We start from the raw sequence: 26,016 nt of genomic DNA, 5'->3' as shown, positions 1-26,016 counted from the left end.
CCCCCAATCACTCTCGTATGGTTACTCCACTCTCTGGAACTTCTTTCTGTCCTCCTCCTTGGCCAAATCCTTCACTAGCGGCACACTGCAAAGTTCTTTCTGTGGTTGTCTTCCCTTTCCATCCAACACAAGACACTATGGGAGATTTCATCCACACTAGTTTCAGGTGTCCTTATCAACGCCTCAGACATATGCAACAAGGGCCCCTCCCCACTGAATCCAAGTTCTGTGAATCTAAGTACCTACTGGGCATACCCATTTGCAGATGATTCTCAAGCTCAAGAGAGACAAAACTGAATCCAAAACTTAACAGGGATAGGGCCTGCCCGGCGGCTTAGCAGTTGAGTTCGCGCACTCCGCTACTGGTGGCCCGGGTTCGGATCCCGGGCGCGCACCGACGCACTGCTTCTCCAGCCATGCTGAGGCCGCGTCCCACATACAGCAACTAGAAGGATGTGCAAGTATGACATACAACCATCTACTGGGGCTTTGGGGGGGGGGGGAACTTAACAGGGATAAAAAGGAATTTTCCTTCAAAATTTGCTTCCATAGTCTCGATCCTCATTCATTCAATCTATCCACAGTCTTGCTAGCCTCTTTGTGGCCAGCACTGACCAGCACTAATCTTCAAAGAGCTTACAAGTACAAGATGGAACAAGCACCCAGGTGGGTATAAGATCACAGGCCAGGTACTGCAATAAAGGGAAGTGCAGAGGGGGCCGGCCCGGTGGCGCAAGCAGTTAAGCGCGCGCGCTCCGCTGTGGCGGCCCGGGGTTCACCAGTTCGGATCCCGGGTGTGCACTGATGCACTGCTTGGCAAGCCATGCTGTGGCAGCGTCCCATATAAAGTGGAGGAAGATGGGCACGGATGTTAGCCCAGGGCCAGTCTTCCTCAGCAAAAAAAAAGAGGATTGGCAGATGTTAGCACAGGGCTGATCTCCTGAGAAAAAAAAAAGGGAAGTGCAGAGTACCACAAGAGCCTTTAGGACAGGAACAGTGGAACCCAACCCTTTACCAGGATAAAAGGTGGAGAGGGAAAGGGAGAGCATCTCCTACACACACCTGCCCTCCACTGCCAGGTCCACAGCAGAATCCTAGGAGCCATCCTGAGCCCTCCCTCACTCTCCACTTCCGTGTGGACACCAAATGTTGGCTATTTGACTTCCTGACCATCTTGCACATTCATTCTCTAGTCTCCATTCCCACTGTTACTATCCTAAGTCAAGCTGTGGTCCTTGCTTTCCTAAACTACTCTAAGAGTCTTTCTTGATTTACCCACCTTTAGTTCAACCCCTTCAATTCTCTTCTACATATCTACCAAAACAGAGAACACACTTTCTGAACACAAAACTGATCATGTCATCCCTACTTTAAATCCTTTAATAGCTCAATACCATTTCAGCTTGGAAGCATCTCCATGATCTACCTCCTGCCTTCTCCCTGCAACCTCAGAGATCCCTTTGGCCTACTTGAAACCTTTGCTTCATTCTAAACCAAAGTTCCCCAGGGTGCCAGGTTATTTCCCTCCTTTCCTATACTGTATATAGACATATGTATCACTTGTGTGATATTACTGAGTACTTTCTATGAGCTAGACATCTGCTAAGTGCATTAATGTGCACTCTCTTATTTAAACCTCATAATAACTCCACTGAGAGTGGCCCTGAATATCTCTATTTCACCAATGATGAAGATTAAAATACTCGTCCAAGGTCCCACAGTTAATAAGAGCTGAGGATGAGATGTGAGCCTAATCTGAGATTCTAACACCCATCTTCATAACTAATACGCTATTTCCCTGGCCTTTCCTCAGTTGGTTATCTGGTAAAACCTATCTTTCAAAGTTTATCTCACAAGTAGAGTGTACTATGAATCCCCACCAACTAACAACGTCACTTTTTAATGCTCTCCTCACCCTCACTCCATATATACAGTCAATCCTCATTATTCCTGGATTCTGCATCTGCTAATTCACCTATTTGCTAAAATTTATTTATAACCCCAAAATCAATACTTGTGGCACTTTTGTGGTCACTCACAGACATGTGCAGAGTGGTGAAATATTTGAATCACCAACATGCACATCCCCCCAGCTGAGGCCAAACAAGGCGATGTTCCACCTTCTTGTTTCAGCCTTCATACGGAAAAAAGTGTCCTTTTTGCAATCTATTTAGTGCAAGTGTTTTTTGGATTTTTGTGCTTATTGATGATTTAGCTGCTTAAAACAGCCTCCAAGCATAAGTTCCTAAGTGCAAGAAAACTATGATGTGCCTTATGACAAAAATATGTGTTAAATGACTTCATTCCAGCATCAGTTATAGTACTGTTGGCATGAGCTCAATGTTAATGAATCAACAATTATATATTAAATAAAGTGTCTTTAAACAAAAACAAACAGAAAAGAAGGTGATACATTGTGATCAACTGACAAAAACACTGTGATCAGAGAGACTCACAAGAATCTAACCCTATATTTCCCCTAGAAGCAATGGTTCAATATTCACGAATTCAGTATGTACAGTGACTTGAACATAACTACCACAAACAATGAGAATCGATGGTACCTTAGTCCTTGAAATGAGACCATTCACCCCTCAGTCCATGGGAAGCCATCCTCCTTCCCTCCCCTAAGAATTTCTCCCATCTACAAGGGTGAGTCCAGGCAGCCAATCCTGCAGACTACTATTGACCAGAGCTAGCTTAATCACTCCCCCAGGAACTCAGAATTGAGGAACAGAGGAAGCCATGAGAAGCTGTGGCAGCCACTGTCTTCCTTTTGCACAGAGAATGACAGAAGGAAGGAGATGAGCAGAGAAAATTAGGAGTCAAGAGAATGTACAGCCCGAGAGATTTCAGGGGGGAAAACGGAAGGGAAAAACCCAAGCCTGAGTCATCGGAGGTACAATGCAAGTCCTAGGATAGATGCTTTAATAGTCTGCATCTTCAAGAGACTGCAGAGTCTGGAGAGCTGATATCTACACTGCAATAGACATTCCAGATATGATTTAAATTCTTCCTGGGCCGGCTCCGTGGCTTAGCGGTTAAGTGCGCGCGCTCTGATGCTGGCGGCCCGGGTTCGGATCCCGGGCGCGCCCCAAGGCACCACTTCTCCGACCAACCCGAGGCCGAGTCCCACGTACAGCGGCTAGAAGGATGTGAACCTATGACATACAACTATCTACTGGGGCTTTGGGGGGAAAAAGATGAATAAATAAAATCTTTAAATTCTTCCCATATGAAGAGACTTGAATTCAGCACTGGCAGAGTAGGGAAAGAAGTGGAAATCCACAAGGCATCCTTCTTGCTGGAACAGATCTAGCAGAGGTAGACTGGCTCTTAAGTAACAGTCGGGCACTATTCCTGATCCCCAGATGACAACTAAGATGGTGGGTTTCTGGAACAAACAGATACAGCAGCAACTTCCTGCTCCCCAGATCACTGCCAGGGTGCTATGATCCTAGACCCTGAGTCTTTTCCTTTCTGTCTGTGGCAGAGAAGTCAGTGCCCTTCACAGCCCAGCACTGATGTTCTGGGAGACATCCCAGGGTATGAGCCAAGAGCCTGCTCTCCAACCTTCAACAACTCCAATATCAAATCTCTTTCTGCTTAAGTTAACCAGAGCAGTCCATCATCTGTAACTGAATCATGACTGATAAAATTATCAAATATAAACTAACAATGCTGAGTGGGAAAGAAGCCTGGTATATGAATAGCAGATGTGAATCAAATGAAGGTTTTATTCATACTCATTTGCCTTTTGCCAGTAATCCTTTCTAATAATCAGTTCCTTGGTGTATTTTAATGAAATTAACTTGAATGACTCAAAATTCACTTTGTAGTATTCAGTATAATTACTAACAGAGCCATTTAACAAACTGGCCAGCCACCTACAGCTACTCCCTCTTACTGGCCTACTATAGTAGAAGGTCTCAATAACCTTTGGCTTAACCGATTTACCAGAAAAGGGATGTTATGCATTGTCTCTGAAAAACATCACTGCTGCCCACAACACAGGCAAGGCCTACTGGGCTATGCCTATTTCGTCTAAGTACCAACTGAATTGCATGCTTAGCAATCAACAGTGTTTATTTCCAACCCAGTTAATGTCAGCTGTGCCATTATGTGATATAATTAGGTATTATGTAAACAGATGAAGTGTGAATACAACAATGCTATTGTTTCTACAAAACTTACCTTGAATCTTTTGGAAAAATTCAGTGAAGATGAGATGATTTAAAAAAAAAAAAAAAAAGAGTGCCAAATTAAGTGTGGGAATTGCACAGCAAAAGGTCAGGGGGTAGAGAGATTTGTAAAATCTAGAATGATTCCGGCTTGTGTTACTTCAAGTGTCTTATCTCTCACTCTACTTGAAAGAAACAGAAACTGAAAGTGGTAGATGCTGTGTTGTGGGTGTATTATTTACGCAGGAGAGGAAATGCAGGACTCCAACCTTGGCTCAAAGAAAGTGCTTTGTCCTGCAACAAAAGATAGCCAAATGAATGTACATTTATAAGTTTTAAGCAGAAATAAAATAATAGATGTATGTATCTTTCTTTGTGATTTATATCTTTAACTAAAATAAAAACTACTCAATAACTTTTGGAAAGAACCACTCTGTGTCTTATAACACAGGCATAAAAATAACGTTAAGGTCAAAATTGTCCAAGTCTTTCCTCACAGCTAAACACAGCTATTTCCCATCTCTCTTCCATTCTGCCAAGCCCTCCACCCCTTCTTTAAGAGAAAGTCAAATCAATGAGGCAGTTTAAATTGAGTTAAAGAAAAACAGAAAGCTCTGTGGGTTTATTCTTACACTTGTTGCTATTGTAAACAGTATTTTTTAACTTTTTCTTTAGAAATAATTTCAAACTTACAGAAAAATTGCAGAAATAGGAAAAAAAAATCTGTATACGCTTTACCCAGATTCATCTATTAATATTTTACCCTATGTGCGTTATCAATTTCTCTCTCTATATATATAGATATATACACACACATATATATACACACATCTAATTTTTTTTCTGAATCATTTGAGAGTAAACTGCATACATGCATACATCGTGGCCCTTGACCCCTAAAAACTGCAGTGTGCATTTCCTAAGAATAGGGGTCTTCTCTTACATAGAAACTGTAGAGTTCTCAACTCCACTAAGTTTAACATAGATACAATACTTGTATCTAATTTCTTTGTTCCAATATTTTCAAGGACCCAATAATATCTGTTATAGCACTTTTTTCCCTCAGTAGGGAATTCAGTCTAGGATTAGCTACAGTGTGCAGCTGTCACACCTCTTATGTATTCTTTAATCTGGAATACTTCCAGAGCCTTTGTCTTTAATGACATTGTCATTTTTGAAGAATATAGTCATTTTGTTTTAACATTTAAACATTTAACACTTAAATAGAACACTTATTTGTTTTAAATATAACATTTCTTATTTTGGTATGATATTTTTTTTTTTTTTTTTTTTTTTTTTTTTTGTGAGATCAGCCCTGTGCTAACATCCGCCAATCCTCCTCTTTTTTTGCTGAGGAAGACGGCCCTGGGCTAACATCTGTGCCCATGTTCCTCCACTCTATATGGGACGCCGCCACAGCATGGCTTGCCAAGCAGTGCGTCGGTGCGCGCCCGGGATCCGAACCAGCCAACCCCGGGCCGCCGCAGCGGAGCGCGCGCAGTCAACCGCTTGCGCCACCGGGCCGGCCCCCTGGTATGATATTTTTTAAGTCAAGTATTTTTCCTTTTATTGCTGGTATATAAAAATGTCATTAATTTTTAAAATGACCTCATAAGCAGCTACCTTGCTAATAATCTCGTTTCCAATAATTTGTGTATAGATTCTTTAACGATTCTATCTAGGCTATCATGTGAAAATTATCTGAGAATAGCGATTGTTTTGCTGTTTTCTTCAAAATACTTATTCCTTTTATTTCTCTTTCTCATCTTACTGACCTGGCTAGGACATCTGAGTGCTAAAGAGAAGTAGTGGCAGTGGCACGTCTTAATATAAAGGGACTGCTTCTAACCCTTACCCTTCAGAATGCTTACTATGTATAGGTACCCTTTAAGAGGTTAGAAAAGTTCTGTTCTATTCCTTTCTCAAGGAGGTTTTTTGTTGTTGTTGTTTTTGCTTTTAAATCACAAATAAATGTTGAATTTTGTCAAATGCTTGTTCTATATCTGTAATGATGGGTTTCCTCCTTTATCTATTATTGTGATTAAATATGATTCTAATATTGAACCAACCGGTAATTACTAAAAGGCACCCAAACTGATGATGACGTATTATCAGAACTGCACACTGTGGAATTATCTGTGCTAATATTATATTTAGGGTTTCACATCCTATCTCCATAAGTGAGGCTCACTTGTAATTTTCCTTATTCACACTGTCCCTGTCTGATGCTGGTATTAAGGCTTGCTAGCCTGAAAAAATGACCTGGGGAGTATTTCTGAGAGAGGGAAACAGAGTTTGTGAGGGTTGGAATTAAGCATTACTTGAATACTTTGTAGAACTAACCTCCAAAACCATCTGAACCTGCAATTTTCTTTGTGGTAAGACGTAACGGCAGAATCAATTTTCTTAAATGGTATATTTCTACTACTTCTTAAATCTGTTTTAGAATTTATATTTTTCTGGAAAACTGTCCATTCAAATGTATTTGCATGAGTGTTTCATAGTCTCATCTGTAGTTCAGTACTCTTTTCAGTCCTAATGTTGTTCGTGTCCAACTTCTCTTCCAAGGTGAGGATATATAGATCCCATCCCTCTCAAAAATACATTACACATGACCCAAAAAATAGTTAAGAACCACTGGACTGGGGCCAGCCTGGTGGTGTAGTGGTTAAGTTCACGGGTTTGGTTCCCAGGCGTGGACCTACACACCGCTCATCAACCATGCTGTGGTGGCATCCCACATACAAAATAGAGGAAGACTAGCACGGATGTTAGCTCAGGGACAATCTTCCTCAGGCAAAAAGAGGAAGATTGGCAACAGATGTTAGCTCAAGGCCAATCTCCCTCACCAAAAACAAAAAAAGAACCACTGGACCAGCCCAGGGCCACAGAATAGGGCTAAGCTGTGGCTTCATCAATACTCAGAGGTGTGATCTCACCCAAGCACTTCATCTTCGTTACTGTTAAGTCCTAGTAACCCTTAAACTTAGAAAATTAAACAGGTTCAATGTTCCTAAGCACTGGTGAGCAGCAGTTCCACCAGTCCTCTGGTGGAAGGAAAGTGCTCCGATTTCTCATAAAATTCCACCTTTTATGCTTAGAGAATGTTCTTTCTGTTTTGTTGTTGGTTTTTTTTTTTTTTTTTGACAGTAACAGTAGACAAGTTTCCTTTGATAATTTTTATTTTAGAAAATTAAAAGTTGACAAGCCTATCAAAGGAAACCAGGAATAAAACGAAAAGACAACCCACCAACTGGGAGAAAAATATTTGCAAATCATATACCTGTCAAGGGGTTAATCTCCAAAATATATAAAGAACTCATATAACTCAACAACAAAAAAACAAACCACCCGATCAAAAAATGGGCAGAAGATATGAACATTTTTCCAAAGAAGATATACAGATGGCCAAGAGGCACATGAAAAGACGTTCAACATCACTAATCATTAGGGAAATGCAAATCAAAGCTACAATGAGATATCACCTTATACCTGTTAAAATGGCTATAATTACTAAGACAAAAAATAACAAATGTTGGAGAGGATATGGAGAAAAGGGAACCCTCATACACTGCTGATTGGAATGCAAACTGGTGCAGCCACTATGGAAAACAGTATGGAGATTTCTCAAAAATTAAAAATAAAAATACCATACGACCCAGCTATCCCACTACTGGGTATTTATCCAAAGAACTTGAAATCAACAATTCAAAGAGACTTATGCACCCCTATGTTCACTGCAGCATTATTCACAATAGCAAAGACGTGGAAACAACCCAAGTGCCCATCAACTGATGAATGGATAAAGAAGACGTGGTATATATATATACAATAGAATACTACTAAGCCACAAAAAAAGACAAAATCGTCGCACTTGCAACAACATGAATGGACCTTGAGGGTTTGCTTGTTAAGCAAAATAAGCCAGACAGAGAAAGACAAACACTGCATGATTTCACTCATATGTGGAAGATAAACAAACACACAGACAAAGAGAATAGAGGGGGAGAGGGTTGAGAGATGGACATAAGGGGTAAAGGGGCACATATATATCGTGACTGACAAATAATAATGTACAACTGAAATTTCACAATGTTATAAACTATTATGACCTCAATAAAATAATAAAAAATAAACAAAAGTCAACAAGCCTATGGCAGTCCAACTTATTTTTTCAGATCTGGAAGTCTGAGAACCAGTGAACTAAATCTAACTCCTTCATGGCCCCAGTGTTATATGTGAGAGAGAGGAAGGGAGAGAGGGTGGAGGGATAAAGGAACTAATTATTTACATTAACAAAAATCAAGTAACTTACTCAAGTTCAAGTCCTTATTTAATCAACACCTTCCAGATTTCTGAGCTTTTAACTCTACAAGACCCCCAACCTCCACCCAGATAGACGAAATGTTCCAAATGTAACATTCTTAACAAACCATTCTCCCAGTAAAAATGGCTTCCAATTGCAAACCACTTTAACTTCAATTCTTCAGCTTGACATTTAATACCTAGTCCCATCATTTTTCTCCAAAGCATATCAATTTTCAGACCTTTCTAACTATTCCTCCTAAATCATTCATCCATTCAAATGACAACTCTCTATTTCTATAGCTAAATACAAAGATTAATCAAAGAATTTGCCTGATAAAATTATTTAACTTCAAGAACCTGGAGGCAATAAGAAGAAAAGAAAAAACAAATTTCTTATCTTAGGTAGGTTAAGATAAGAAAGCCATCTCAAAAATGCAAAACACAGGCATTGACTATTGAAAAAGCTACACCCACTTATAGAAAAGATAATGGAGGTAGACCACAGTCATCCTAAGATTCTGCCCATCAATTACTAAAGATGTGTCCAAACCAAAGCACAAGGAAGAATCTCTGCATTACTAACAGCAGGGGCAGCTAACATCTAAGCATTTGATACCAAGAGGTTAACAAACTCACTCAAGGTCACGCAGCTTTGAAAAGATAATTACAGGTGTTACTGAGATTTTGCTGTAGAGAACTGAATGGGCAGGTAGGTGGAAAGGGAGGCTTGGGTGCTTGAAATCTGCTTCCCTCCAGCTCTGAGTGCAGAAGCCAAAAGTAAAAGGAATTCCTCCTAGGATAACTGCCTAGCTTGATCAAACTCAGAAGGAAAACAACAACAGTAATAAAGATTGGACCAGGAATTCCCTCCCCTTTGTCAGAAAGCAAAAATCCAGAAGGCTGAGGAATCCTAGCAAAGTTAACAATACAAGACAGTATGTACTTCAGAGTCAAATTCAAGATACAAATATAAATGCTATAGGAGTTTCTATAAAAAATTTAAAAATTAAAAAAAAAAAAACCTATAAAAAGACCACAGGTGGGCACTGTTCGAGAAGGCATAGAGAAAAGGTGAGTTTGAGATGTGCCTTGAAGGTAAATAAGATTTGGTTCAAAAAGAAAAGTGAGCTATCCTTCTATGGGGGATACAGAGCACACAATAACAACGCTAACATAGGAAATGTTAACTCATTTAATCCTTTCAAGAGCCCTCCAAGATAAGTGTTATTATTAACCTTATTCTCTAAGTGAGGAACTGAAAGCACAGAGCAGTGTTTTCAAATTTTTTGGTCTCAGGATCCCTTTATACTTTTAAAAATTATTGATGAACCCCACAAGAACTTTCAGGGCCAGTCCCAGTTCAGCATGCTCCGCTTCAGCAGCCCAGGTTCAGTTCCCGGGTGCTGACCTACACGACTTATGGCCACGCTGAGGTGGCGACCCACATAAAAAAGTGAGGAAGACTGGCAACAGATGTTAGCTCAGGGCAAATCTTCCTCAGCAAAAAAATTTTTAAAAAGAGCTTTTATTTATGTGGGATATATATTTACTGAAACAGAGAAAATTTTAAATTATAAATTAAAAGATAAATTAAAAATCTCCATATGTATAAAAATATTAAGATAATTTTAAATTGTTCATGGGTCAAAGGCAACAATGGTTCTCAACTAGGGGTGATTTTTGTGCACTTGGGGACACTGGCAACGTCTGGAGTCATTTGTTTGTCACAACTGAAGGAATGCTTGTAGCGTCTAGCAGGTAGAGGCCAGGGATGCTGCTTAACAGCCTACAACGCATAGGAAAGCACCCACAACAGAGAATTATCTAGCCCTAAATGTCAATGGCGCAGAGGTTTGAAAACCCTGCTCTAGGGTCTAGAGAAACTCAAGCATACATTCAATAATAGACATGTACAATAAGGTTCACAGCAGCATTTTGTTAACAGCTAAACACTAAAAACAACTCAAATGTCAATCTACAGGAGAATCAATAAATAAATCAGAGTATATTCTGCCCAGTAGAATATTATACAGCAGTTAAAATTAACAAACCAAAGCTACTCCCAACAATATAGACAAACCTCAGAAAGTTGTCTTGGACTATTCAAAGCATACGTCCATTTTTACAAAACTAAAAAATAAAATTCAATCTGCTCTTTAAGGATAAATGCATACAAAATAAGTCCATATTTTTAAAGCAATGGAATACTGAACACAAAAATCAGGACCAAGTTACCAAGGGAAGGCAGACGGGACAGCAGAGAATCACATGGTTATATCTGGGTGAAGCCACAAGACTGTACCATGTCTTTTCCATGCCTCAAGCATTACATAAAACCTTTTTTTTTTTTTTTTTTTTTTTTGTGAGGAGATCAGCCCTGAGCTAACATCCGCCAATCCTCCTCTTTTTTTGCTGAGGAAGACGGCCCTGGGCTAACATCTGTGCCTATCTTCCTCCACTTTATATGGGACGCCGCCACAGCATGGCTTACCAAGCAGTGCGTCGGTGCGCGCCCGGGATCCGAACCAGCGAACCCCGGGCCGCCGCAGCGGAGCGCGCGCACTTAACCGCTTGCGCCACCGGGCCGGCCCCTACATAAAACCTTTTTTAAAATGATGAAGCAACTAGTACAAGAGATGTATTTCTGAAAATACCTGGAAAATTGAAATATATTTTAAATGAAACCAAGAAATTTTTTAAACTTCTATGCTGAAACCACTCTTTAATACACACAATACTTCTGTAATACCAATCACTCCTAGTTTTTAATTTTGGCAATTCTATATTTTTGTATATTAAATGTATCAAAAGCAAGATAGACCTGCATGCCCAATGAACACCCCAACATAGGGCTTTAAACTGTTTTTCAATTATATTTTGTAGCATTATTTTAACTGAAAAATCTATGGTTGGGTATATATGTATTCAAACTCTTAAAACAGAAGTAATTTGCTTAGGTCTCCTTCCCTTAGTCTTACTCTGTTACACAACCAATAACACAACTATAAATACCTATAAATTTACAGACTAAAGAAAAAATCAAGTGTGGCTCTTTTGGTAAAATAACTTTTAAATCATCATCAACGATAACATCAACAATGATTTTAGCATTAAAAGGTAATTTGTATAGAAAATCATTTGCACACTAGTATAAATATCATTTTTAGCTATTTGAACTATGTATCCTACCAATACCCTTTGATCTGGGAGGAAATCCTGACATAAATGCATTATTAATGTGAAGGGAAAAATTACAAACAGTTGTAATTAAATAAGAAAATCTGTTTTTCTAGGAAGTAGTTTGTAGTGTTTCATAAAAGCAATTTCCCACACTGCAATACAGAAAAATGTCATGTCAGATCTTAGGATTCAATCTGTCAAAGGGACAGAGAAGACAGTCAAAGAAAAAAAACTCCAGTAAATATAAATGCAGACAGTACTAAATCCTTTTTTGGAAGAAAGTAAAAAATAAATTCTAAAGTGATATGGATACAACATTTAATAGAAAAGTACCTGATAGACAATGATCATAAGGCAGAGAAAGCATCATCTTTGCACTGTTTATTTTTTAAGACTAGAAAATACTAATTGAAAATGACCAATATTTTCTTTACTGCTGGACTCTCCTTCCAAACCTATTTTTAATTTGAAGCTGAAAGTAATCTCTAACCCCGTTATCAATAAAATATCTAAGCATGGAACAAAAATGCTTTAAAAGTTACAAAGAACGTAAATATCATTTTTAAAACATGCAAACTTAACGTTGTATTTGATTATGAGATATTCGTGACCCTTAGGAAAAGAGCCAAAAAAAGAAATTCTAAACAGTTTCCAATAAATTTGAGTTAAAATAGAACTCAATTCTCTGTTAATTCCAATTTTTAGGAAAATTGCAAAATTACACTAAACCTTGGGTCCAAAGAGGACCAAAAAATTATGCAATCAATGCCAACTAATATTTGCATAAATAGAAAAAAGGACTGTTCTCCTAAGACTATGAATTTAGAAACCTGATTCGCTTTCTAAACGCCTATTATTATGCACCGGGGTTGGTAAGAACACACAAAACAGCCACAGAAAGCTATTTCAACAGTTTTCAAAACTTGCATTTCACATGATTTTGAGTTCCAACTACAAGCTTGCTGGGCTTGGACTGTCTCCCTCAGGAGGTCTGGGAAGGAGGAGCTCTTCCTGGCAGGAACTACCTGAGTCGCTCACTCCCGATGCTCCGGACCCCCGGCACCTGCCGCGGCTTCTCGGCAACCACCGGCCGGGTAGCCCACAGCTCGCCCTGCAGGGTTCCCCGCAGGCAAAGTGGCCAGCCCCACCCCCGCCCCCTGCCGGCTTCCGGAAGGTGCCAGCACGCGTCCCCGCAGCCACTCCAAGCCTGGGGTGTAACCGGTATCATCGTCAGCTCTACAGTGAAGCCTGCGTTACTTTTTACATCGAGATTCCGGAAACTATTTAGGCCTATCAGAATAACTCAAGGGAAGCCGTGTAAATTACTCATTCTTAGTTTCAAACATAAAAACGCCTAAAATTTGAAATATTTTGAAAACATATTTAAATGTAATTTAGTATGCAAACTTTATAATTATTCCTAAAGACTAACAATCACATAAACCAAGGCGGTATCAGCTATATTGGAAGAAAAAAAAAAAAAAGTTGGAAAACATTAGGCACAAATCTGATGGTCCTTGCTTGTTTCATTATTAATGAATGCAAGGAACACTATTTTAAAGAATTATGACAATTTGCACAATTTTCGGTGACTAGCTGTCCAAAAGACCAACCTGGAGAGAAAGAGATTTCATCCTATATGCAATGCTTGGCACAGTACCTCGCACAGGTATTTTTTAATCGTTTATTCTCTTAATCTTGATACCAGTACAGGGCTTCCTTGACATGCAAATGCATCTAAAATTATTTCTAATGTCTACTCGATGAGTTTAACTTTCCTCAAAATCTCAAATATTTAACCAAATTATAATAAACACAAGCATAAAGGAAAATTATAATGTTACCTAATGCTTCTCTTTGATTTCAAAATATGGTTTTAATAAATACAACACCAAACACATTAATATTCACAAAAATAAACTCTATCTAGGCCACATTTTGTTTGTGTAAATCATAATTTTTCTTTGTCATTAATAGCAAAACAAATGTCTCCATTTGTCCAATCTTTCTCCCTTTGCCTGGTCTTTTGAGGGGAGGTATGTCCATCGCACAAACTCCTTCAACAGTGGGATACTGAGAGCTATCCTCACTGACAACTCTGAATACCAACATCTTACTAAAATGAACCCTAAAAAAAAAGCCTTGCATTCGCTTGATTCTTTACTATGCTTTAACATACAATACTTTATTTTCATTCTTAAAAGTTTTCTGAAAGATTAGCCGGCTGTGATTACTCCCATTTGAGATGTGATGAAACTAAAGCTCGGAAATGGAAATCACTTTCCTATGGTCAGACTTAGCACGTAGGTGCAATGAACTGAATACATGTTTAGTATCCCAAATATAATTGACCTCTTTGCTAGGCTCTCCAGCGACGACAAAAAAAAAAAGAAAGAAAAAACCAAAGCCCACTAAATTAGGAATAAATTTGCAGCACCAAGCCCAGATGGTTTCACAGAATTATGCTCAATTTTTAAGAAAGATAATCCAATGTTATTTAAGCTGTTCCCGAGCACAAGAAAAAAAAAAGCAAGCTTTTAAATCCTTTAAGAAGCAAGCCTAGAATGGGTAACAAAACTTGACAAATGGCCCAAGAAAACTGCAGAACAATTTCATTTAAGAGTATTGATGAAAATTCCTTTAAAAAATGAGCACGCAAAATCCAAAAGCACATTAAAATAATAAACCATGACCAAAAGGTTATTCCAGGAATTCAAGAATAGTTTAATATTAATACGTTTGTTATATAATTCTTTGTGTATGTGTGTGAGCATGTGTGTATACAAATAAGTATATAAACAAACACACATATAAATGTATATCTGAACATACACATAATCTGTAGCTCTAGTCACTGAGAGGGCATGGGAGCAACACCCCAATATCAATAAGCACCTACATGTTGGCTTCTAAATATTTGGGGTAGGGGCAGTTCAAGATGAGCCTGGATATCTCACTGTGCCTGATAGGAAGGGAGTGCACAAAGAATGATGGGACATGTCAAAAGGACACAGGATCCAGCTTGAAGGGCCAAACCTATGACAATTCAAGCATCAATATAAATAATAGTATTAACAGATTATAACTCATTGAATAAAACAGGAAACCATAAATCCAAATTGATAAAAATAAATGACTTGGAACCTTGATAAGGAAAAAGGTATTTACATAGTTTTTCAAAGCAAAAAGAGTAACTTTAGAGCAGAGAAGTATAGAGGACTCTATCTTACACAATCAAAATGAACATTACCAGTAATAGAACAAAATGAAATGGTGTGCCAGCTGATAAGATATAATAAAAAGAATAGAGCATCACCTCTGTGATATTCCTGCCAAAGACGCCTCAAGAATCTAATCATGAGGAAACATCAGACAAACAAAAATTAAGGGAGAGGCTATAAAATAACTGGCCTCTAATCTTGAAAGGTGTCAATATTATGAAAATCAAGGAAAGACGAAGGACTATTTGAGACTGAAGGATGCTTAAAAGACCTGAAAACAAGAAAATGCAATGCATCATTCTCAACTGGATAATATTGCTACAAAGAACATTATAACAAATGGTGAAATGTAAAGGGTCTACAGATTAAATGATAGTAATGTATCAATGTTAGCTCTTGATTTTGATGGATATACTATGGTTATGTAGGAAACTGTTTTTGTAGGAAATATACAACGAAGCATTGAGGAGTGATAAGGCATGAAGGCAAATTTTTCAAGGAAATAAAAGTTTTTGGAGTATAATTGCAACTTCTCTAAAATTTTGAGATTGTCCCAAAGTAAAAACAGAAAATTATTTTAAAAATAAAATACAAAGGAATAAATTTAAGAAATGTGCAAGATCTGTGTAGAGATATCTTTAAGAATGTCCTTTCTAAGGACTTAAGACTTAAATGGAAAGGCATACCATATTTTAGGGCAGGAAAACTTAACATCTTAAAGATATTTCTCTATAAATTAGTCCATAAACTAAACACATTCCCAATAAAACAAACGATCAATAGGTTTTTGGAAGTCAACATATTGATTCTAAAGTTAAATATAATGAGGAAAAATAAGAAAGACTTGCCCAGAAACTTCTGAAAACACATTATAAAGCTACAACAATTAAAACATTGAGGTAACAGTACATAAATAGACTGCTGTATCAATTGCTGAATCAACCTAAATGGCTTTCAATATTGCACTGGTTAAATAAATGATGGCACACACATACAATGTAATACCGTGCAATCATTTTAAAAAGAGGGAGCTCTAGGGGCCAGCCCAGTGGCATAATGGTTAAGTTCATGTGCTCCGCTTTGGCGGCCCGGGATTCGCAGGTTCGGATCTCAGGCGAGGACGGATGCACCGCTTATCAAGCCATGCTGTGGCGGCGTCCCACATATAAAGTGGAGGAAGATGGGCACAGATGTTAGCCCAGGGCCATTCTTCTTCAGCAAAGAGAGGAGGATTGGCAACAGATGTTAGTTCAGGGCTAATCTTCCTCACCAAAAAAAAAAAAGACGGAGCTCTATATGTATTCATATTTTAAAAATCACATCCATGTTACACTGTCAAATGAAAAAAATATGCAGAACAGTAAGTACAGATACTACCATTTGTGTAAAAAAATGTATACATATACATTTATATCTTATATAGAATAACCTATATACAATATATAAAATATCTCTGGAAAGCCCTAAAAGAAACTGTTTAACAGTGGTTGACCAAAAGGAGGAAACTGGCTGCCTGATGGCCCAAGATGAGCATATGTACTTTTTACCCATTTATATCTTCTGAATTTTATACCTTGTTATATACCTTGCATTGCCTATTTTAAATAATATTTATTTAACATATACTTAGATAAGTAATAAAATAAATTTTTAAAAAAATAAACAAAAAAATAAACAAAATTATCAAAAAGCAATAAAAAATGAATTTACCTAACTCAGGGCCAGATTCTTCCGGCTAACGAAAGCAGCCTGAATGTTGTGGCCTGAAAGTTCTCAGTAAAGTGTCCAAATTTCAGGTTCCTTTTGAAAGTTACATAAAAACAAAATGGGTGAGATAAACTACCTGCAAAAAAAAAAAGCCTATACCATCAGTCTCATTTAAAGGGACACCTGTGACCTTGCTGAGTAGGTGATGGACTCCCAAAACAGAACTGAAGCAACAAGACTAATGGTCAATCAGAGACAAAAGTACGTCCTCGGGACTGGAATTTAAACAACTGTGGTGAAAAGAGTTAGAAGATGGAGATAAAAAGAGAGCAGAAGAGAAGGGATTTGTCTTCTTTAACCTTGTTCAACAGGAGAAAATGTACATGCAGGAAGAATGTTCTGATGACCAGTGGTGAATACTCTTGAAGGTCAGAGAAGCCCAGGAGATGAAAAACATCCTGTTCAGATTACTCCTCAACACTACCCATCTCCATCTGCTGGGACCTGCCTGTCACCAGACAATGTGTGATCCCTCATGTGGTTTCCTAGTGACCAAGACTTTCTAGAAAGAGCCCTGAAGAGCAGATACACATGCTCTGGATCCGGGTTCTGGTTCTTCTTGTGAGTTTGATTAGGGAGCAACACTGAAGACATCAGTCTTCCAATGCCCAATGTACTCTGGATCAACTGGAAAAGTTCAGATTTCTGAACCTGCAATGCTGAAAATAAGAACAGGACTATAAAGGCCCCTAAAAGTACTGTCACACACACACACACATCAAAAGGTCCTATGTGTCCAGCCAACTGGCCTTAGACTATTTCTCTCTAATCTCAAAAGTATTCCCATTCCTTCTCCAGTAAACAGTAAATCAATATTTAGAATACCTATTTTATATGACTATCAAATATATTTTCGAATATTTAACTTAATCTACTCAGGCTTGAGTGCTATAAGACTAAATTTCAAACATAGGTTTAGGAAAATTTACTGATGATTACACATTTAAACTATCACTATATGTTTCCTTCAATGTTGTTTATAAGTCCCACTATAACTAGACATTTCTTAAATTTAACAGAAAGAAGACATCACCTGTATACTCTCTAATTCATCTAAAACCCTCTCCATCCCTTCAACGCATGCCAGACAGCAGGGTTTAATAAGGAATAGTAGGACTTTCGAACTCATCGAGCTACGGGCAACCATAAGTGAACATTCATTATCAACATACTTGAGTAGGACAGGGAGAGACGAAATTCTATTTCATCAAAAAAAAATGAAAAACAAGGCTTGGTAAGCTTTAATAACTTAGACAGGAAAGGGAAAAAACGCAAGCTAGGGGCAGAAACATGGATCACTGTGCAGTGCAAGATTATATATCATGAAGGTGGACTGTACGTCCCACCTGGACAGGGGTCCCCAAAACACAGCTACTAGAAACCTGGGCTCTATCCACTATTTTAATAATGGCATTATTTTTCCTATCTGCAAATACCTATGTTAATGTGCAGGTAATTTATTTTTTCAACTGAGTCTGATTATAAATGTAATAATGTTCATTCTCAAAAAAAAATGTTTTTATGAAGGAAAATCAAAATTACCAGTAATTTCACCACCAAGTTAACATCCCAGTGTATTTTTTCTAAACATATAGACATTTATAAACATGTTTAAACAGAATTGGGCTCATACAATGTATATAATTTTGTATGCTTTTTTTTTTCATTAAATATAGAAGGTTTGGAATTTCCTAATGTTTTCAATATTTTTACAAGTTATGAACATCACAGCATAGTGTGCTGTTGAAATAGCCCTTGCACTAGACATTTAGGTTATTTCTAATATTTAGTTAGCAAAATAGATAGGAGATCAATATTTCATTGATGGAGGCCAAATAGCACCAAGCCTTCCTTGCAGGGGTCTGCTAAGTGAACAAATGACAACCACAGCTCTAGTGATCCACTGAACATGACACGGTACCCAGCCAGGCTCCTTCATGCATATATTCACAAATACTTCCTGGTTTGCCCTGATCCCCTTGTTATCATTTTCAGAATTTTGTTTGGTTTGTAACAAATTGAGAAAACTAAACTGATGAGAGGCCAGCCTTAAAATTCCGTGACTGCCCACACACCTGTAATGAGCACAGCCAAGTAGGGTGAAGAGTACTGGCTATTGGTGGCCCCGAGAAACCTGGAAGATAAGACCTAAGGGAGAGTCAGGTTTAGAATTTTCTCAACTTGACCTTAAGCAACTCTCCTTCGAGATCAGGCCAGAACTTCTAGTAGAACTAGCTTTTAGCAAGAGTCATTTCTTTTAATGACTATTAAGTGGGGGGGTGGGGGGGAATATGAAGGGTGGTGTTTAAAGTTATACTCGAACTTTCCATCAGACAAGACTGAGAAAACAGCCATTGTGTTACAAAGAAGGGAGGAGGGGCTAATGGAAATGGAGCACTTTGCCTGCACTGTCTTAGTGCCTGCCCATGCTATTCAAACTGCAGTCTGCAGGCCTACTCAATTTAGTGGGTTATATCAATATTTTTATATGTGATAGAGAACAAAATAGAAAATATAAGAGTACAGCACAGGTAGCAAAGTAGTGTTTTTTGAAATATCTGTTTCCGTTTTATATATGTACATGCGTGTTTTATATATGTATATGTGTGTTGGGTCAGGATGGGTAAAACGTATTTCCTACTGTGAGCCCTGGTTTTAATTTCCTTAATTTTTTCATATATGTAAAAGTCATTATCCTGTACAACAAATGTTTATTGAGCACCTATACTGTTGTTCTGGTGAGACAAAGGTGTGCTGGGTGATGTAAGTGAATAAAAATACTTGTTCCCTGGCCTTGTAGAATTCTTACAGTTTAGAAACAAACAATCAAATAATCACATAAATAGATTATAAACTGCTAAATGTTATAGAAGGAAAAGTTTAGGGCATTAAGATAGATTATCATTAGAGAAGTTGATTTAGATTGGGGAAGAGGTGGGGGAGACAGGTCAGATTTTTCTGAGGACCTACACTGAAGCAGAAACCTGAAAGATACAGGGAAAGGAAGAAAATGGGAGGAAAAGTCTGCTTGGCAGAAAACAGCACTTTCAGCATGGGCCTGTACAGTTCGAGGAAAAGAAAAGCCAGTGAGCAGAGAGGAAAGACAGAACCATCTAGATAAGCCTTGAGGGAGCTTGGCATAGTAAGAGTTAATGCAGGAATTTTAAACGTACTGAGGGCAATTTGCATTTTAAAAGAGCACTGAGGGGCCGGCCAGGTGGCGTAGAGGTTAAGTTCGTTCGCTCCGCTTCGGTGGCCTGGGGTTCGCCAGTTCCCATCCTGGGTGAGGACCCACGCACTGCTCATCAAGCCACGCTGAGAGGGCATCCCACACAGAGCAACTAGAAGGATGTACAACTATGACATACATCCATCTGCTGGGGTTTTGGTGAGAAAAGGGGAAAAAAGGAGGAAGAGTGGCAACAGATGTTCACTCAGGGCCAATCTTCCTCAAAAGGAAAAGGAAAAAAAAAAAACTAAAAGATGACTGAGTGGAGCAGAGATAGGAAGGAGGCTGGAGTAGAGATGATGCCAGGTGGAGACTGGAGGACTGACCTAATACATATTTAGGAAGCAGAAGTGACAAGGTTTGGTGCAAGTCTGGGTGTGAAGACTGAGGAACCATGAGGTGTCCAAGATAACTACTCTCGGGTTTCCCAAGTGAGCAATGAAATGGGATGAGATGAATGAGAAACCCAGAGGAGCAGAGCTGAAAGGAAAGATGGAGTCCGGCTTGTCGGCGTTAAGTAGAGATGCCAAATTAATAACTAGAACTGGATGGAGATATAAAAAAGAAGTCACCACCAAAAGGGTTTTGATGACACATTATTCTGCTCCTTAAATATTTACCCACAGTAATGTATAACACAAACCCAGAATACTCTAGAATAAATTTTAAACATTCTACAGAGGAGCAGTTCATAAATACCATAGTAGCTGAAGCCACCGTGTATCTGAAAATATAGAGCAACAGTGTAACAAAACATTCACACTCAAAATCATCCTCTTTCATGAAATCGTAGGGAACCATGTGTCTATTGTATTCACTGCTGTATGCTCCCCATCTAGCACAGTGCATGGCACATAGTAGGTGTTAAAATATCTATTGAAGGAATACATCCATTACTAGGCAGAATAACCACCCAGCAAAAACAAGACAAAAGGCACAAACAACAAGCAATTCTGTAAGAAGAAACTCTATACTACAAAATATACAAATGTACTAATAAAGACATTTCTCAGGGGGAAAGGGGAAATAAGTTATTTATCACAAACTTAGTTCTGATACCCTAATAGTATCAGATGCTAGATTCTGTTCCCTAAGAATCAGCGTAATTTCAATACCAGAAATTCCATCCCTAGGCAATCAATGGTATCCTCAACATTCCCTAGAAGTCTCTACATATGAGAAAGAATCAAAATGTAGTAAGAGCTTGATGTGGAAGCTACAGTAAAATCTTATCTAAGTTATTAAAACAAAACAGGTTAGGAGGAAATTTACGAAAAGAAAAATGGCAGTTACTGCTTTTTCTTTTTCCTCTAAATTCTCCTGTTTCCAGATTTTCTAACAAACATGGATTTTTATTAAGTTGTTTTCCCATTTGCAAAGGTCATATTGATACACAGAAGGAAAATAAGAAAATGCGCATATACACAAAAGAGACAGATTACCCATAATTCCATTACCCAAAAGTAACTAACCACTTCTATATTTTGTATGGAGCTTTTTCTGTCTATACATGGTCATGGAGATGAAGAGTGATACAGAACTAATAGTGTAATTGTTAAAGACCATGAAGGAGATTACAGAATGCTGCTATGGCAAGTGTACAGAATTGAGGAAAGACCAACTTGAAGAAGTAACAACTAAGCTGAGCTGTCTGAAGGATGAGATGGAATTAACCAGACAAAGAAGCCCAGGTCAAAGTAGCAGTCCAGCAGAGGGAACAAGAATGTGAGCAGGGTACCAAGCAGCATCCAGCCAGGGAACTGGACAGAGAGATGTGTTTGGTGGGAAGGAGACTAGGTGGGCAAAGCCTTACCGAGAGAGCTTGAGAGGACTTGATCCTCAGGGATACAATGATGGAAGGCCATGAAAGAGAAGGAAGCTGGATAGGCTCCTTAAAGAGATTGTTTTGACTGCTTAGGTGGGGAAAGGAATAGGCCCTGCAAGTGTGGACTTAGATGATCAGCATCTTCTCCCAAAGGGCATAGAGGGTGGAGGCACAGGGGAATCTTTGAGGGGGTGCAGAGAGTAAAAAGACAATAATCTAATATTTTAAATTTATATTTTAAGCTCCACTATACCTTCTAGATTGGTAGGGATAAAGAAGATACAGTGGGACCAGCCCCGTGGCTTAGCGGTTAAGTGCGTGCGCTCCCTGCTGGCGGCCCGGGTTCGGATCCCGGGCGCGCGCCGACGCACCACTTCTCCGGCCATGCTGAGGCCACGTCCCACATGCAGCAACTAGAAGGATGTGCAGCTGTGACATACAGCTATCTACTGGGGCTTTGGGGGAAAAAAATAAATAAATAAAATCTTAAAAAAAAAAAAAAGAAGATACAATGACTTTAATTATGGCACAATTCCCAAGAAATTAATATTAGGAATAAGAGTGGGAAGAGGACCATTAATTATTCATACTTAACAAAAAGAAACATAAATTTTAAAAGATTGAAAGACCTGCATTAGATGCTGAGTTTAATGACAGTATGGAATATACCTGTTCTATCACCTTAATCTCTAATAAGTATATAACAAATAAATGAATAGCAAGGGAATAATCATTAGCTATATGAAGAAAGACTGCTAACAGAAAAGGATGATCTTAATGACATCCAGACAAGAAAAACATAGCACTATCCGTAGGACAAAGCCCCACACAGAGAATTCTGGCCTTAGAGAAGTGGACTTTGTAGTGGAAATAGGAAAGGGTCAATAGGCCCTTCAAAAGCCTGGAGAGAGTATCCCTCAAGACTAACTATCCCTCCTTGCTCGTTCATTCATTCAAGAGGGAATGCTTAACCCAGCAATTCCACTACTAGGTATATACACAAGAGTAAGGAAAGCATACATCCACACACACAAACTAGTTCATGAATGTTCACAGCAGCATTATTCGTAACAGCCACGAAGCAGAAACAACCCAAACACACATCAACTGATGAATGAATAAACAAAATGTGATACGTGTATCCATACAATGGAATATTATTCAGCCATAAAAAGGAATGAAGTACTGATACATGCTACAACATGGATGAACCTTGAAAACAATATACTAAGTAAAAGAACAAATTACACTATTCCATTTATATGAAATGAACAGAATAGGCAAATCTATTGAGACAGAAAGCAGATTAGTGGTTGCCTAGGGCTGGAGGGGAAGGGAATGGAGAGAAATGAACTATAACTGCTAATGGGAACAGCGTTTCTTTTTCAGGTAATAAAAATGTTCTAAAATTGATTGTAGTGATTGCACAATTCTACGCATATACTAAAAGCCACTGAATTGTACACTTTAAATAGGTGGATTGGTATGTGAATTATATCTCAATAAGGCTGTTATTTAAAAAGAGGATATTTTGAGCACCTTAGGCACTATGATAAATTGCTGGAAATACAACAAAGGGAAAAAAAAAACACAGAACCTGTCTCAAAGCTCTAACATTCTAGTAGGGGAGAAAAGCCAGTCAAGAGGCAATTAGAATACAATGAGAAAAGGAAAGAAAGGATTCACAGACTGTGCCCCAGGGGCACCTAGCCCAGCCCTGGGTGATTCAGAAAGTGTTCAGAAGAGAACTCAATAGACCAGATTTTCATCCTTAAATTGAAATTTAAATCTAAGGCAATTTTTAAAAACTAAGTACTTGTTCAGCTTCTTAAAATCTTCATTCTTATAGAATGGCTAATGGACTTTTTTTTTAAGCATTTGTGCAGTGCAATGTTTAACAAATTTTTAACTTCAGAAAAGCAACCGATTACAGTCTGCTAATAAAATGAAACAATTATCTGATTTAAATTTTATTGTATGTATTACCAAGTTCCTGGGGGTGCTGTAAAGATTATGTGCAAACTTTTCGTAACACCTTAAATTGGGAGAAAGAAGGCCTAAAAAATCCCAACAGACGCGTAATACATTCCAAAACAAAGCATGGGGGGTTGGGAAGGGACTAGCAGGGTAGGAGAACCTGAGTAATGATCGTAAAGGAGAACTGAGTGCTACAAAGTAAAAACGGACCTTTAGGATTTAAAGCCACTAATTTTCAACCACAACACTTCGAAATTAGAATATTAGTAACCGTTGCCATAGAAACAGTGAAGCCGAGTTTTCCGGGGTTAAAAATAAAAATACTGCAAATTCAAGTGGGTGAAATAGGGCAAAGTTTGGTCCGAATCTAGGTGGACCGAGCCTACTAGAAACTTTCACCGAGATAAGGGTGGACCGACGGCAACTTTTAACCTACACTTCCGAAGCAATGCTTGATAAACCACCTCGCAGAGTAATTTACCAAGTGCTAAAAAATACTTCGCCCTCTCTTCTCCAGGCGGAGGAACAAGACAAAATCCCTCCCGGGCATCGCCCACAACCCAAGCCACCCCGTGCAGACGTGCACGATGCAGCTCAAGGCGAGACTGGCCCGAGTTCACCCGGAAAGCATCCGAATCGAGCCCTGCTGGTTTCATTGGCTGAGCCCCGAGGAAACCCCCAAGCTCGAGCCCGGAGCCCCAGCCTGCCTGGCTCCCTCCTCCACATCCCCATCCCCCGCCACGTCCCGTGGCCCGCATTCCACGCGACCCGATCCAACTCATTTATTAAGCACCCCGTGTCTACACCGCATCGTGGCTTCAGGCACTGCAGGAAGAAATGGCCCCATGCCGGGAAAATCAAAAGGACAGCCACGGGGAATGAGGACGAACCCTGGAGAGGGGCTGGCTGCCTGCAACGGGGTGGTCTGGAGAGGAGCCCCTACTCTCACCCCGCGGGTCATGACAGTCGCAGGGAAGAGATGGCCCCGAGGGGCGCACCAGGCCCGGCCTCCCCGCAGACCGGGCTGGAAGAGGAAAGGAGAGGAGTTGGCATCTCTGGACTACCCGCATGTTCTTCTGCCCCAAGGAGCACGACCCCGAGTCTAGCCCTCGGGACAACGGTGAGCGCGGGGACCGAACCCCCGTGAGGGCTGGAGCAGGCTGTCACTGGCTCCCCCTCCCTCCCCTGCGACCATGGCCGGCCGCTCTCTCCCCAGTATGACAGTCGCGGCGGCCGCGAACCGAGCGTCTCCGGCCCGGCGTCTTCGCTCCCCCGGACGCCGGCAGCCACTGCTGCCCCGCGCGGAGGGGCGCAGTGCCGGGAAGACCGCCCGGGCCCCTCCCCCCCCCGCACCCATCCCCCGGACTCCGGAAAAGCGGTTACCTGGCGCGCGGGTGGGGCGAGGACACAAGCCGGAGGAGGAAGATGAGAAAGAAGACGGTGGCCTCCGGCCCAGGGATATTTGGGAAATTTGGTGGACTTGTTCCGCACTGGGTGACAGCTGTTCGCTGCGCACGCGCACCCGGCCTCAGACTCCCGATCACTCCGCCGCTCCTCGCCCTCCCGTCGAGGGGATGGGAGGCAGCGGCGAAGGCGCGCGCACAGCGACAGCCGGCTCTCCCTGCGCGAGGGCGCGCGCGCCGTCACGTGACCGCTGGGGCCCGGCACTTAGTGAGTCACGTGAACTTCCAAACAGTTTAAAGGTGCCCGGCACCTTCTTGCTTTGGGCTTAATTTTCCGCGCTGTCCTTAACGTAGGTTCGCTGTCTGTCATGTATCTTGTTCTCTGGAGACAAGCATGTCCCCTTTTTCCCAGAGGGGGAAGATACTTGAGCAGAAGGAAGGAACAGGTGCACAGAACCTTGCCCGGCAGCGCCTACCGGGTTCCCTCAGGGCTGGACCTGATGGGGCCCACGCGCCACACGTCGTCCTGGGCTGCGACGCGGGCTTATGGCGGCCTCCGGCGCGCGGACGTCAGAGTGGCGTTGCCATGGGTGGGGCCTCGGAATGCCCAGGCGAGCCTGGCGAGGGTGTCGGGTCTCGCTGCTGGGCAGCAATGACAGCGTCTTATCGCCGGGGCTTCTGAGCCTCCTAACTGCAATGGGAGATCCGAGTGGGCGAAGGGTGTCCGCCTGCCAACCCTTTAACAAGTAACTCGCAAGCAAGAGGCCGAGTTACTGGCCTCGGGGAACGAAACTGCCCCATAGTCCAGGCACCTACGCGGAGCACGTCCCGCCACGCGCAGGAGTAAGCTCGAGCTGAGGAATGGCCCGCATAGGAATCGGGCTGGGAGTCTGTCAATCACTTGGGATGACAGCAGTTTGGCCTG

At 40.3% G+C, this 26,016-nt stretch overlaps 1 protein-coding gene across 2 annotated transcripts in view; it reads right to left on the bottom strand.

The window, feature by feature from the left end:
• Positions 1-25,176, bottom strand: part of KDM4C (lysine demethylase 4C) — a 389,693-nt gene extending 364,517 nt beyond the window's left edge. Inside the window, exon 1 of one of the 2 annotated variants that reach the window (XM_058565774.1) lies at positions 25,072-25,176. The gene's annotated coding sequence lies outside the window, so the exon portion shown is untranslated. Of the gene's footprint in view, positions 1-16,600; positions 16,678-25,071 lie in introns of those variants that run through there. The other variant, XM_058565775.1, reaches the window with a different exon arrangement.
• Positions 25,177-26,016: the final 840 nt, after the last annotated feature.

Source organism: Diceros bicornis, chromosome 22, assembly GCF_020826845.1.
Source record: "Diceros bicornis minor isolate mBicDic1 chromosome 22, mDicBic1.mat.cur, whole genome shotgun sequence".
In the NCBI taxonomy this organism is placed as follows: domain Eukaryota; kingdom Metazoa; phylum Chordata; class Mammalia; order Perissodactyla; family Rhinocerotidae; genus Diceros; species Diceros bicornis.
Note: the sequence above shows the minus strand (reverse complement) of the source record. Positions and strands in the feature narration are given on the sequence as shown.